The sequence below is a fragment of the Petromyzon marinus genome, chromosome 11, assembly GCF_048934315.1.
Source record: "Petromyzon marinus isolate PM22_M1 ecotype Great Lakes invasive population chromosome 11, UKy_Petmar_22M1.pri1.0, whole genome shotgun sequence".
NCBI classification, from domain to species: domain Eukaryota; kingdom Metazoa; phylum Chordata; class Hyperoartia; order Petromyzontiformes; family Petromyzontidae; genus Petromyzon; species Petromyzon marinus.
The window spans coordinates 8,804,296-8,816,999 of NC_133677.1; the positions used below are offsets into that span (position 1 = coordinate 8,804,296).

Sequence of the window (12,704 nt, forward strand, 5' to 3'; positions counted from 1 at the left end):
GCTTGTGTTACACATAGACATGACATTAACCTGCTAATCCCCCTAATCTCTCTGCCTAATCTCTCCCATCAACATAGTGCCCCATCAACATAGTGCCAATCTACCATTAACACTGCTGTTGTGCGCACATGCGGGGGCGATACTCTTATGCGGTGACGGAAGCTCATTTCATGCTAATCTCTCTCCATAATCTCTCTCTCCCTAATCTCCCCCATTAGCACAACTGACGTGCTTGCGTGCGGGGATGGAATTCCTTTCCAGCTCAGACCCCGCCTGCTTTCCCTTCACCACATATATAACCTTGTTGTTGTAACAGCTCTCTCGCTGTGTTTCTTCCTGGTTCAGCGGTTCCACTGCTGGATTATTTTTTCCGCCTGAGGACGACCGCTTGTGTTGCGATCAAAACGTCGTGATATTTTATTTTGTGTTTTATTTTATTATTCTACCTACGTGACTTTACTGAAAGAACCAAAGAGTGTGTTTTCCTGCAGTCACGAAAGCTTCAAATCAAGACGTAACATTATCATTAGAACATTTATATCCGTTGCTGAATCAAGTCCTCCCCATCTTATCTCCATCCCTCATGACCCTGCGATACCACAATGTCACTATGGCTCGAACACTGAATTCATCGCTCCATCTCCACAGTGGTTACGCTTTTGGGAACATTCTATCCTTTGGCTGTCATTCCATTTCTAGTCTTGTTCATCGGTCATACTTCCCATAGAACGCAAAGCCACTTACCTCATACAGTACAATGGTCAATAGGATATCTCTCTGATTTACACCGACCAAGAAAATGGAATGAAAGCTCAAAGTGTGTAAAGAACCATGGCCCAGACACACATTTGTAATTATGCTAGGAGACAGAAAGAGGAGCACATGGATTAGAGAACATACGCAGATTTAAAAAACATCATATAGGCTGTTAATAAAAAGTAAGTGGGCTCAGGTAGGACATTTTGTGAGAGAGCTTGATAGCCAGCGGTCGAGACTAACTAAGGAAGGGGCCCAAGGAACATGTGGATGTACACGGGAACAAAATCACAACGCATAACAAAGCCTGCATCAACGCGATTCAATAACACGGTAATACCCTCATAAGTTGTGCGAGATAGGCCACGCAAAGTATTTACACCATTTAGCTTTTACGCCTGCACTGCAAGTAAGGGGAGCGAGATAGTGCGATTGGGTGAAGCCAATAAAGGCTAATGAAGCGTAGCGACAATGCAGGCACTCAGTGTTGTGAACTTCTCGCCGCTCTTGGGACGCTGCCCGAGGCCCTAGACCCAGTCAGTGCATGTCTGAGAGTCACTGGCATCAGCTCGTTCCACCGAAGCCCGATACCTATAACAGTGGTCAAGTTGGAATGTGTTTTTGTACTTTACTAGGGCTCTTAGACTCTCCCCCCCACCCCCCTCTACGTATAACAGTGTTGCGTATTGCACGCGGTATTTTCACGTAGACAAACTATGCATGGACATGTTGCATGTGCAGCGAACCACCCTCTTTGTTAATCCACTGCAGGACGAGGGTGAACCCTGCCCCTGTCTGGGTTGTGTGACGATCTGTCAAGCTCATGACGACCTGTTTGTGTCTATGGTGGTCCCCATCGAAGCACCATCGAGGCTTAAACCCGCTTAGCTTCTGAGATCGGACACGTGGGTGGTATGGACAGAAAGGCAAACAAAACATATGTAATGATATCATCGTTATCATCAGACATGATCATTCCACTGCTGGATGAAGGCCTCCCCAAGCTGTCGCTGTCCCTCGGTGTCCTGCAATGCAAACAATCGATCAAGTTCAAGCACATTATCTGATTTCAGATCTGGGTTGGGAATCGAACTCAGGTGGCCAATTTCATAGCACCGGACGATATAAAGTCTGGCTTCGATCCTGCATCCATTTACTATAGCTAGCTATAAAAGTAAAAGTGGACTTTTTCCCAATTCGTTGTCTTCGTAACTCTTAGGCGATGAAGAAAGCAACTGCGCGCAATCAGTCACGTTATGTAACAGAATGTTATTGTGTGCGATGGTCATGCGCTTGCTGCGGTTTGCAAGAGAACTCGGTCGGCGAATGTCATAGGAACTTTAGAAGGTAGAGTTGCGCAATTGACCTTGACAAAATGTTCCCAATTGTGATTACTGCAGAATGTCAGGGCCCAGCACTGACCCCCCCCGCCCCCCCCCCCCCCGAGAGGTTTGCAAAGAATTCCATTGTTTCGTGTCTTTGTTTTTTCGAAATGAACGGTACGTGCCGGTGATGAATAATACCGGCGCTGAATGATGAGGCGTCTCAAATTCACCCAGTGGTGTTTACCAAGGAAGCGTAGGCTCGCAAGCAAAACAAAATGCAGAACCTAGATTGAGCGGCGTGCCCATAAACTGCATTGCGTAACCTTGTTTAAAGGTGGGTGGTGGTGGGGGGCATACAAAACTCCAGAGGGGGTCGGTGGGGGGGGCATGACACGGCCAATGTTAAATGCTGAACAGAATGGGTAACGGTGTCATCTGGCCGTGTCTATTGCGCATTCTGCCCCGGCTCTCACTCGTGTATGAGGAAAGGCAGCAATGCTCAATTGTACTATTTTATTTGACTATAAGAGTTTATAAGGGGGAGCTGAGTCTTAAGCAAGAGGGGGAGGGGGGGGGGCAGGCCCCTCAGCACCACCCCGAGCACACGACGCTAAGGGACCGGTAAACACGAGCTTCCAAGAATGCGAATTGTCAGCAAGCACGAATCGTGAACGGCCAAATTTCACTGAACAAGGAAGCGACTCTGCGTGCGCTTGCAAGTTTGTTAACTTGATCGGCGCTCTCGGATATTTGTTACGTCGTTGCTTCATCGAGCAGATCATATCCTGTTGATAAGTGCTCTTTTTTTTGTTTTCAGGAAGTATCCCCCAGCTGCTGGAGGTTTTGGTTTTGGCCGGGGGCGGGGGGGGCAGGCACACGATGTTGCCTGTGGCGCTTGCGAAACGAGTGGCGGGATTGTTGAGTGTCGGTCGTTGCTCTATTTTTACGATGTTTACCGCCGTGCGTTGGCTGTGCCAGCCTACAAATGTGGTTGAACTTGCAAGGAATGGAAATTTAGACTTTTGGTTATCTGGGGTTGAAGATACCGATATTGAATTATTACCCAGAATGCTCTCGTACACAGCACTTGGCAAGACTTTATATCATAAATTCCATCAAGCTAAACACACGTGTCTATGATAAGTAATTACAAAACAGCTGAAGGCAAACAATTTAGAAAGTATTCCCAAAGCACTGCAAATACTGAACGGATTGTGAATTATTACCTAGAATGATCTTCTAAAGCACTTGGAAAATGTTTTATATAATAGATTGAATCAAGCTAATCACACATGTCTATGTGAAGAGAGTAGACCACTTTATGTATTGTGACAGCTGATACCAATCGCATTCCAAAAGCAATCTTAACATAACATAAAGAAAATAAAACTTAGTTGCAGAGCTGCCTTTTATTTTCATGATTAAGGCACACACCAACCCCAGTTGACAAATGAAGACAATTGCTTTATCGACAGAAACCTATGTAATAAAGACAACAATCACCAATGTAAAATATCATAAATCTGCTTAGCATCTGGCAGAGATTTGTTAAAAAAAATTAAATGGGAGGAAAACTGGCTAAAAATAGGTTGTTTTGTTGTACACTTTTCGCAATCGGTCTACAAATCTGCGCCGGGCGTTCAACCTATGGCATCATATGCTTTATAGAGTGTTTCGAAAATATGTGCTGAGATATTTGAATTTGGTAAAAAAATGTTAACTCTGAATTAATTCCAAATGATCATCCTTTAAACTCTTGCATGGACAGCAGTATCTTGTGTTGCCCTCTGTATGAAATGCTGCAATACAAATTGTGCATCCGATGAGCACTCACAGCGGGCTTTGTACATAAGTAGGTATATGTTATTAATTTATTCAAGCACACACCCGCATGGCTATTGTTCCCATGAACTTCACTCATGATATTCCTCCACACATGTCAAGGGGGCGAGGTCTACCAGACTGAGCGTTTAGTCTTATCCGTACTTTTTCCATTCACCATACTCCAAGTCGCAACACTTATCTTTCTGAGTAATTGCTCGCACTTATCGACTTTATAATTCGTTCCCATTATCTATTTTCCTCATAGCCTTACTTTAGTCAAGACACGTACTCTTACACACCTTCAACAGTGCTGTTTATGACTGGCCGCTTGGTGTTTTGGGCCTGTGCGTCTGTGCTCAGCGACCTTGATTCTTTTTCGTAAATTGTATCCATGTTCGATCTACTGCTGGATGAAGGCCTCCACAAGCTGTCACCATCTCCCATGGTTTTGTGATGCAACAACCCAAACCTGGCTCACGTACACGGGATAATTTAACCTCTCCATGTCGCACACACAATCTTGGGCCTAAATTAGACAGCTTTGAATTAGTGTACATGGCATATGGAACATGGCACAACATTTTAAAAGTGCACAAAGAGACATGGAAAACAATAGAGGAACACATGGATTGGAAAACATGTGCACGTTAAAGACATCATATTGACTCTGAAGAGAAGTGGGCTCTTGCAAGATGCGTCACTTGAATGGATGATGGCAGGGCGTTAAGCAGAAAATCGGTATCTCGCTTGCGGATCTTTATTTTCTGAGAGGAACCAGTGAAATGTCAAAGTGCTCATCTCTTCGTTGTTGCATTTGACAATATAAACATTTTTTATTTATATTCTTGGTTCTTTCGGTAAAGTCACGTAGAAGGGAAACAATAAAATAATACAAATATAAAACAATAAAATGCAGTGAGAATTTTTGTTTTATATTTGTATTATTTTATTGTTTCCCTTCTACGTAACTTTACCGAAAGAACCAAGACTATGAATCCCTGCAGTCACGAAAGCTTTAAATCAAAAATTTTAATTTAATTTAGAAATATTAATTTTTAATGAGAGGTCATCACAGCTAGTGTCGCTGATGGACCACGCCACACGATCACTTCCTCATGCCAGACACCGGAGCTGTTGCAAATATGATACCCGACCTGCAAGGTTTAATATTTCAGTCTTGTGCCATTTGGCTCTGGCTTTCCATTTTGATCATCAGCCTCTTCAGTGTAACTCCATTCCGTGTCTCAGGAACTCGCCCTCCTCCGTACTGCACAAGTCCCACCCACCATAACCTCCTGGTCTTATCATACCTACACAATATTCCTTTCCAAAACTTACATATGATCACCAGTGAGCCAACTGGGAAAATAAACACTTGACAAATTGGGGCACACCAGCCAGTGACTGATTAAGACGACGATCCTCTTACCGTAGTCAAAATTAATCATTAATTAAAATATAGATTGGTGTGCCCCAGTTTGTTATTATGAAAAGTACACGTTGTTTAGCCCTTCCTGCCATGGAATTTCTATCATCCTTACAACAATGGCTTCATTTCCAGAAATGCAACTTTTCCACCTCTGCCAACTGGATGACCTCGACACCCCTTCTACTCAATAGACTGACACCAACTTTAAATACAGAAGCCCTGGTTTCGATTACAATTATGTAACACAATTTTTGTTTCTGGATAGTAAGTGTTATTTCGGAATTGCTTATGCCTAAAAAGTATAGATAATGGATATTATTCCCCACAAACTTTGCTTTTGTGACCAGGACAGTGATATTTTTAAATGTACCTATTTTCAATGAGAAAACGGGCGAATTTGTGTCTTTTCGTTCATACGAAGTCAGAAAAAACCAACATATCAATCAAAATGAACATGTATTTGCACTAAAGTAATACAAAAATGACTACAAAAGATTTAAAAGTGAGTAGTTTTTCGAGATTTACGATTATACTGTAAATCACTTTCACGAATCAGCCCCCAAATGTAGTCTCCCATCATGTTCTCGTTATACTGTCCTTGTTAGCGGCATTCAAAGTCCAGTATATCCTGGTGGAAGCGCTCACCTTGCTCCTCCGAGTACTCTCCCATGTTCTCCTTGAATTTATTAAGATGAGCATAAAGGATATGGACTTTGAGGGACATCCTACAGCCCATTGTGCCGTAGTTCTTCACCAGAGTCGCAACCAGCTCCACGTAGTTTTCGATCTTGTGATTGCCCAGGAAGCCACGAACCACTGCGACAGACCTGTTCCAAACCGCTTTCTCCTTACTAGTGAGCTTCTTGGGGAATTCATTGCACTCCAGGATCTTCTTTATCTGTGGTCCGACAAAGACACCAACTTTGACCATGGCCTCAGACAGCTTAGGGAAGAAGTCTTGAAGGTACTTGAAGGCTGCCGACTCTTTATCTACAGCTCTGACAAATTGTTTCATAAGGCCCAATTTGATGTGCAGTGGTGGCATCAGCACCTTCCGGGGGTCCACCAGTGGCTCCCACTTGACGTTGTTCCTCCCCACAGAGAACTCGGTCCGCTGTGGCCAGTCCCGCCTGTGGTAGTGCGCCTTGGTGTCTAAATCTTTTGGAGTCATTTTTTTATTACTTTAGTATAATTACATGGTCAATTTGATTCATGTTTTTTTCTGACTTTATGTGAATGAAAATACACAAATTCGCCCGTTTTCTCATTGAAAATAGGTACATTTATACGTACATTTCAAAATATATACATTTAGGTACATTTTAAAATACATTTCAAAATATAAAATAGGTACATTTCAAAATATCACTCTTCTGGTTAGGAAAACCAAAGTTTGTGGGGAATAATATAAATTTTATGTTTTTTTGAGGCATAAGCACATAGGAAATAACATTTACTACCCAGGAACACCAACAAAAATTGTTACACAGTGTAATGGATGACTCTGTACTCAGAGCTTGACTTTTCACTGAATACATTCTGGGTCTCTAGTAGACGAGCGTCGATGGCACATGACTAAGTAGCTGCGGCCATAGAGTGGTTCAACTGGGTGTGGTGTCCTGGGTATGGAAATATTTTCTGTGTCGCTGACTCGTACAGGTCCAGCTGAAATTAAGCCCTGCTGTTCGTGCTGCACAGGAAAAGATGACGACTCTGCCCAGCGATGTGGAAAGGGGCGCAGAAGACGATGGCTACGGGCTGCCACTCAACGGCTACGAGCGGATGATGGACGGGAGGCTGAGGTGCAAATTCTGCGACTACACGTGCAAGGACATCAGGCGTCTGGAGGAGCACATGAGGACACACACAGGCGAGTGGGCGGTCTGTGTGTGCCTGCAGTCTAACGGTTGGCACATTGCGTTCAAGCACCTTGGGGATCCGAGTTTGATTCCAACTTATAGCCAACACCATTCATGATTATCGGAGCCAGTCCTGGACCTATCCTAGGTCCACTCAGCCTCAACTGAATACCTGGTATGATGTGTAAACCATTGCCACGTGGTTGTCAGCCACCCGCCCCCTCGTGTGATGTGCCGGTCTTCATAGGTGCGCGCTAACGGGATTTGCCCCAACAGTCTGTCAAGGCTATATGGGTGATCGTTGTCTTTGTTACGCACATGGGCTCACAGTAAGATGCAGAACTCTGAAATTAGAATAATTCTCAAATGATAGTCGCGTCAAAGTGTTTTCCTGCTCAAATAAGAAATGAATGAGGCATCGCTCAACTTTGTGAGCAGTCATGAGCCAGTGGTAAATAAATTCACATTCATAGGGTAGGGTACCAGTCTATCTGTAGGCTGACCACTGCTGACTTTGCACAGTGGTGCTCAGTTAATTGACTGGAGAAACGAAAGTCGAGTCAATCCCCAACTGGAATTTGAACTTGAAACCTTCTGTGCCTCATATGGCCTCGTCTTACATAACTTTCTGTTATGCTGTCAATGCAATCGGCCCACTGCATATGAAGGTCCCTGCATATTTCCTGTGAGCTACAGTCTATTGAACTTTATTCCAGTTGGCTTATTTCTGCTTTTTTCTGCAGAACTATTGGTATCTTGCATTTCATAATTAGGACAGTAAATGGGCGACTTCTATAATGCAGTACTGTATATATAATTACATTTTTACTTAAAACATTCGTGACTGCAGTAATTCATATTCTTTGGGTCTTTCGATAAAGTCACGTAGATAGAAAATAAAATAAAATAGATCATGACGTTGAAAAATAAATTTTTAGAATAAAAATCATAAAAAAACTAATGTAGACTGTAGCCTGGTTCTTAATCGGAGTGAGTGTACTGGCAATCTATAATGTAGACTGTAGCAATGGTTATCAAGCTGGGTGAGTGTACTGGCAGTCTATAATGTAGACTGTAGCCTGGTTATTAAGTTTGGTGAGTGTACTGGTAGCCTATAATGTAGACTGTAGCAATGGTTATCAAGCTGGGTGAGTGTACTGGCAGTCTATAATATAGACTGTAGCCTTGTTCTTAACCTCAGTGAGCATACTGGTTGTCTATAATGTAGACTGTAGCCTGGTTCTTAACCTCGGTGAGTATACTGGCAGTCTATATTGTAGACTGTAGCCTGGTTTTTAAGCTGGTGGACGTATTGGCAGTCTGTAATGTAGACTGTAGCCTGGTTCTTAACCTCGGTGAGTGTACTGGCAGTCTATAATGTAGAATTATTATTAGTTCTTTCGGTAATAAAAAATAAAATTAAATAAAAAACAAACACCACGACGTTTCGATTGCAACACAAGCGGTCGTCATCAGGAAAAGGGGGGTTAGCCTCCAGGGGCGGAGCCAGGATTTTGACTTTGGCGGGGTTGACTACAATATTCTGAGATATCCAGTGTATGTTTTCCAATGGGCGGCACAAATGTATAAAACAAATTTTATTGGATTTGAACGCGGAGTTTATTAATAGGTCGGAGCCGCTGATGTGGCTAATAAGTTCGATAAGTTCGAAAGGCTGCCGCTCAAGCAGCCTGCAGGGCAGCACAAGGTGGCAGCCTGCAGGGCAGCACACAAGGTGGCAGCCTGCAGGGCAGCACAAGGTGGCAGCCTGCAGGGCAGCACACAAGGTGGCAGCCTGCAGCATTTTGCAGCAGCCGGATATGCAGTTATCCCGATTACCAACTTTCACAAAATTTCAGGGGGGGCTCAGCCCCCCCCCCCCAGCCCCCCCTGTGGCTCCGCCCCTGTTAGCCTCACAAATCAAGTCATGACCCAAAGTGGTTGATGACATCTTTTCAATGATTGCTGAGTTCATAACCATCCTCTCGGTTGAAATTGTTTCTGTATATATGGATGGCTTCATGAATGAATCTTTGTTGATAGCCAGTAGGCTTGCAAAGTACCATGGTCTTAGAGAAGTCTTAGAGAAATCAATTTCGTGCGAGCCAGCCGCATTAAAATAATGATCAGCCACGGCAGAAGTATTGGTCCTACCGTGTTTCAAATCTGCCTCATGTTCACGAACACGATCCAAGACATATCGTTTAGTTTCCCCAATGTAACTGCTGCCGCAGATACAGCTTAGTTTGTAGACGCCGGGATATTGCATGTCAGGAATCTTGTCCTTCACAGATGGGATCAGATCACAAAATTTTTATACTGTGTTAAATCGGACCTGGATCTTGTGTTTGTTCATGATTTTGGAAAAAAATTTTTTATTATCCCTGCTATGTACAGTGAGGGAAAAAAGTATTTGATCCCCTGCTGATTTTGTACGTTTGCCCACTGACAAATAAATTATCAGTCTATAATTTTAATGGTAGATTTATTTGAACAGTGAGAGACAGAATAACAACAACAAAATCCAGAAAAACGCATGTCAAAGATTTAATAAATTGATTTGCATTTTTATGAAGGAAATAAGTATTTGATTCCTCTGCAAATCATGACTTAGTACTTTGTGGCAAAACCGTTGCTGACAATCACAGAGGTCAGACGTTTCTTGTAATTGGCCACCAGGTTTGCACACATCTCAGGAGGGATTTTGTCCCACTCCTCTTTGCAGATCTTCTCCAAGTCATTAAGGTTTCGAGGCTGACGTTTGGCAACTCGAACCATCAGCTCCCTCCACAGATTTTCGATGGGATTAAGGTCTGGAGACTGGCTAGGCCACTCCAGGGCCTTAATGTGCTTCTTCTTGAGCCACTCCTTTGTTGCCTTGGCTGTGTGTTTTGGGTCATTGTCATGCTGGAATACCCATCCACGACCCATTTTCAATGCCCTGGCTGAGGGAAGGAGGTTCTCACCCAAGATTTGACGGTACATGGCCCCGTCCATCGTCCCTTTGATGCGGTGAAGTTGTCCTGTCCCCTTAGCAGAAAAACACCCCCAAAGCATAATGTTTCCACCTCCATGTTTGACGGTGGGGATGGTGTTCTTGGGGTCATAGGCAGCATTCCTCCTCCTCCAAACACGGCGAGTTGAGTTGATGCCAAAGAGCTCCATTTTGGTCTCATCTGACCACAACACTTTCACCCAGTCCTCTGAATAATTTAGATGTTCATTGGCAAACTTCAGACGGGCATGTATATGTGCTTTCTTGAGCAGGGGGACCTTGCGGGCGCTGCAGGATTTCAGTCCTTCACGGCGTAGTATGTTACTAATTGTTTTCTTGGTGACTATGGACCCAGCTGCCTTGAGATCATTGACAAGATCCTCCCGTGTAGTTCTGGGCTGATTCCTCACCGTTCTCATGATCATTGCAACTCCACGAGGTGAGATATTGCATGGAGCCCCAGGCCGAGGGAGGTTGACAGTTCTTTTGTGTTTCTTCCATTTGCGAATAATCGCACCAACTGTTGTCACCTCCTCACCAAGCTGCTTGGCAATGGTCTTGTAGCCCATTCCAGCCTTGTGTAGGTCTACAATCTTGTCCCTGACATCCTTGGAGAGCTCTTTGGTCTTGGCCATGGTGGAGAGTTTGATTGATTGCTTCTGTGGACAGGTGTCTTTTATACAGGTAACAAGCTGAGATTAGGAGCACTCCCTTTAAGAGTGTACTCCTAATCTCAGCTCGTTACCTGTATAAAAGACACCTGGGAGCCAGAAATCTTTCTGATTGAGAGGGGGTCAAATAATTATTTCCCTCATTAAAATGCAAATCAATTTATAACATTTTTGACATGCGTTTTTCTGGGTTTTGTTGTTGTTATTCTGTCTCTCACTGTTCAAATAAACCTATCATTAAAATTATAGACTGATCATTTCTTTGTCAGTGGGCAAACGTACAAAATCAGCACTCACTGTATGGCAAGGTGATGGTTTTGATTGAATCCTCAGATGGCTCCTTCCTCACGGTGGGGGTGATGGCTTTGCGGATTGTGTAGTCAGTATATCCATTCACCTTGAGAGCTTGGTGTACGTGTTTGAGTTCACTGGTTCGGTGTTCATGGTCGGAGATACATTGCGCTCTATGGTGTAGAGTTTTGATGAGGGAATTCTTCTGAGATGGATGGTGGTGGGAATCAGGTTTTAGGTCGGCGTCAGTATGGGTTACATTCCCGTAGACAGAATGGCTCATTCAGCCATCTGGTCTCTTTTTAATTAGGACATCCAAGAAAGGTAGCATGCCATCCTTTTCTACCTCCATGGCGAATTTGATGGCTGGGTGTATGGAATTTATGTGGTTGAGGAATTGGTACAGAGCTGGTCGGCCATGTGGTTAGATGACAAACGTGTCATCCACATATCTCTTCCACAAGGAAAGGTGTAGAGTGGATGCCTGGATGGCGCCCATCTCAAATTTTCCCATGTAAATACTGTCTACAACTGGAGATAAGGGAGAACCCATTGGGGTGCCTTCAGTTTGTTTGTTGAATGTTCCATTCCAGGTGAATTGTGTATTGGTGAGGCAATGTCTCACCAGGGCCGGTACATCAGCATTCAATCCTTGTTGGACCAAATCTTCAATTATTGCAATGGTATCGGGCACAGGAACTTTGGTGAACTAACGAGCAAATAACCTGGGGACAGTGAGATGTCTTTAATTGACGTTACCAGGTGAGCTGAATTAAGTACAGAAGTAGTGGTCTTACCAGTGAATGGCTGCAAGGTCTCAGACAGATATTGGGCCTGTTTTGGATGTGGGTGAGCCAATGGTGGAGACAATTGGATGAAGGGGTGTACCTTCTTCATGGATTTTTGGTAAGCCATATAATCTAGGTGGTCCAGCAGCAGAAGGTTTTTAGGAAAACCGTTTGGTCAGTTAAATTAATGAAGCTGAATCAGTGATGATACTCTTCGTTTTTGTAACGAGGCTGTTGGTGGGATCTCTTTAAATTTTTGTGTAGCTACCATCATTACGTAGGTCCTGAATTTTGTTATTGTACATGGTTTTGTCCATGATGACCGTGGCATTGCCGTTGTCGGCTGAGAGGATGACGATATCATCCCTCTTTTTCAATTGAGATAACTCAAAACGTTCATCCTTACTGATGTTGCTGACTGGTATCTTAGCGCTTTTGAGGATTGCAGCGATTTCAGATCTTGTCACGTCTGCAGCGATGTGTCCCAAACCCTTAAGAGCTACATCGACCTGGGCAATAATGCCATCCACTGGTATGTGTTTGGGGGTGACTGCGAAGTTCAACCCTTTAGCCAAAACCGACTTTAGACCATCGAACATTGGGATATTACTCAGATTAATAACAACCTTTTCAACGTCTAACTTTTTTATGTGGATCTGGTTTCTTCTTGGAAATGACGTTGAACTTGGAAATCAGGTTATCTTTACATTTAGCTGACATTGTAGCAGCTGATGAAACAGTCATGTTATCTACTTGTTCCCAATCA

General features: G+C 43.6%; 1 long non-coding RNA gene across 1 annotated transcript; it reads right to left on the minus strand.

The window, feature by feature from the left end:
* Nucleotides 1-3,475: 3,475 nt before the first annotated feature.
* LOC142924253 (uncharacterized) lies at nucleotides 3,476-4,785 on the minus strand. Its single transcript, XR_012941438.1, has 2 exons — nucleotides 4,205-4,785; nucleotides 3,476-3,880 (listed from the first exon to the last, which is right to left on the minus strand). It is a non-coding gene; the product is annotated as an uncharacterized LOC142924253 (long non-coding RNA).
* Nucleotides 4,786-12,704: the final 7,919 nt, after the last annotated feature.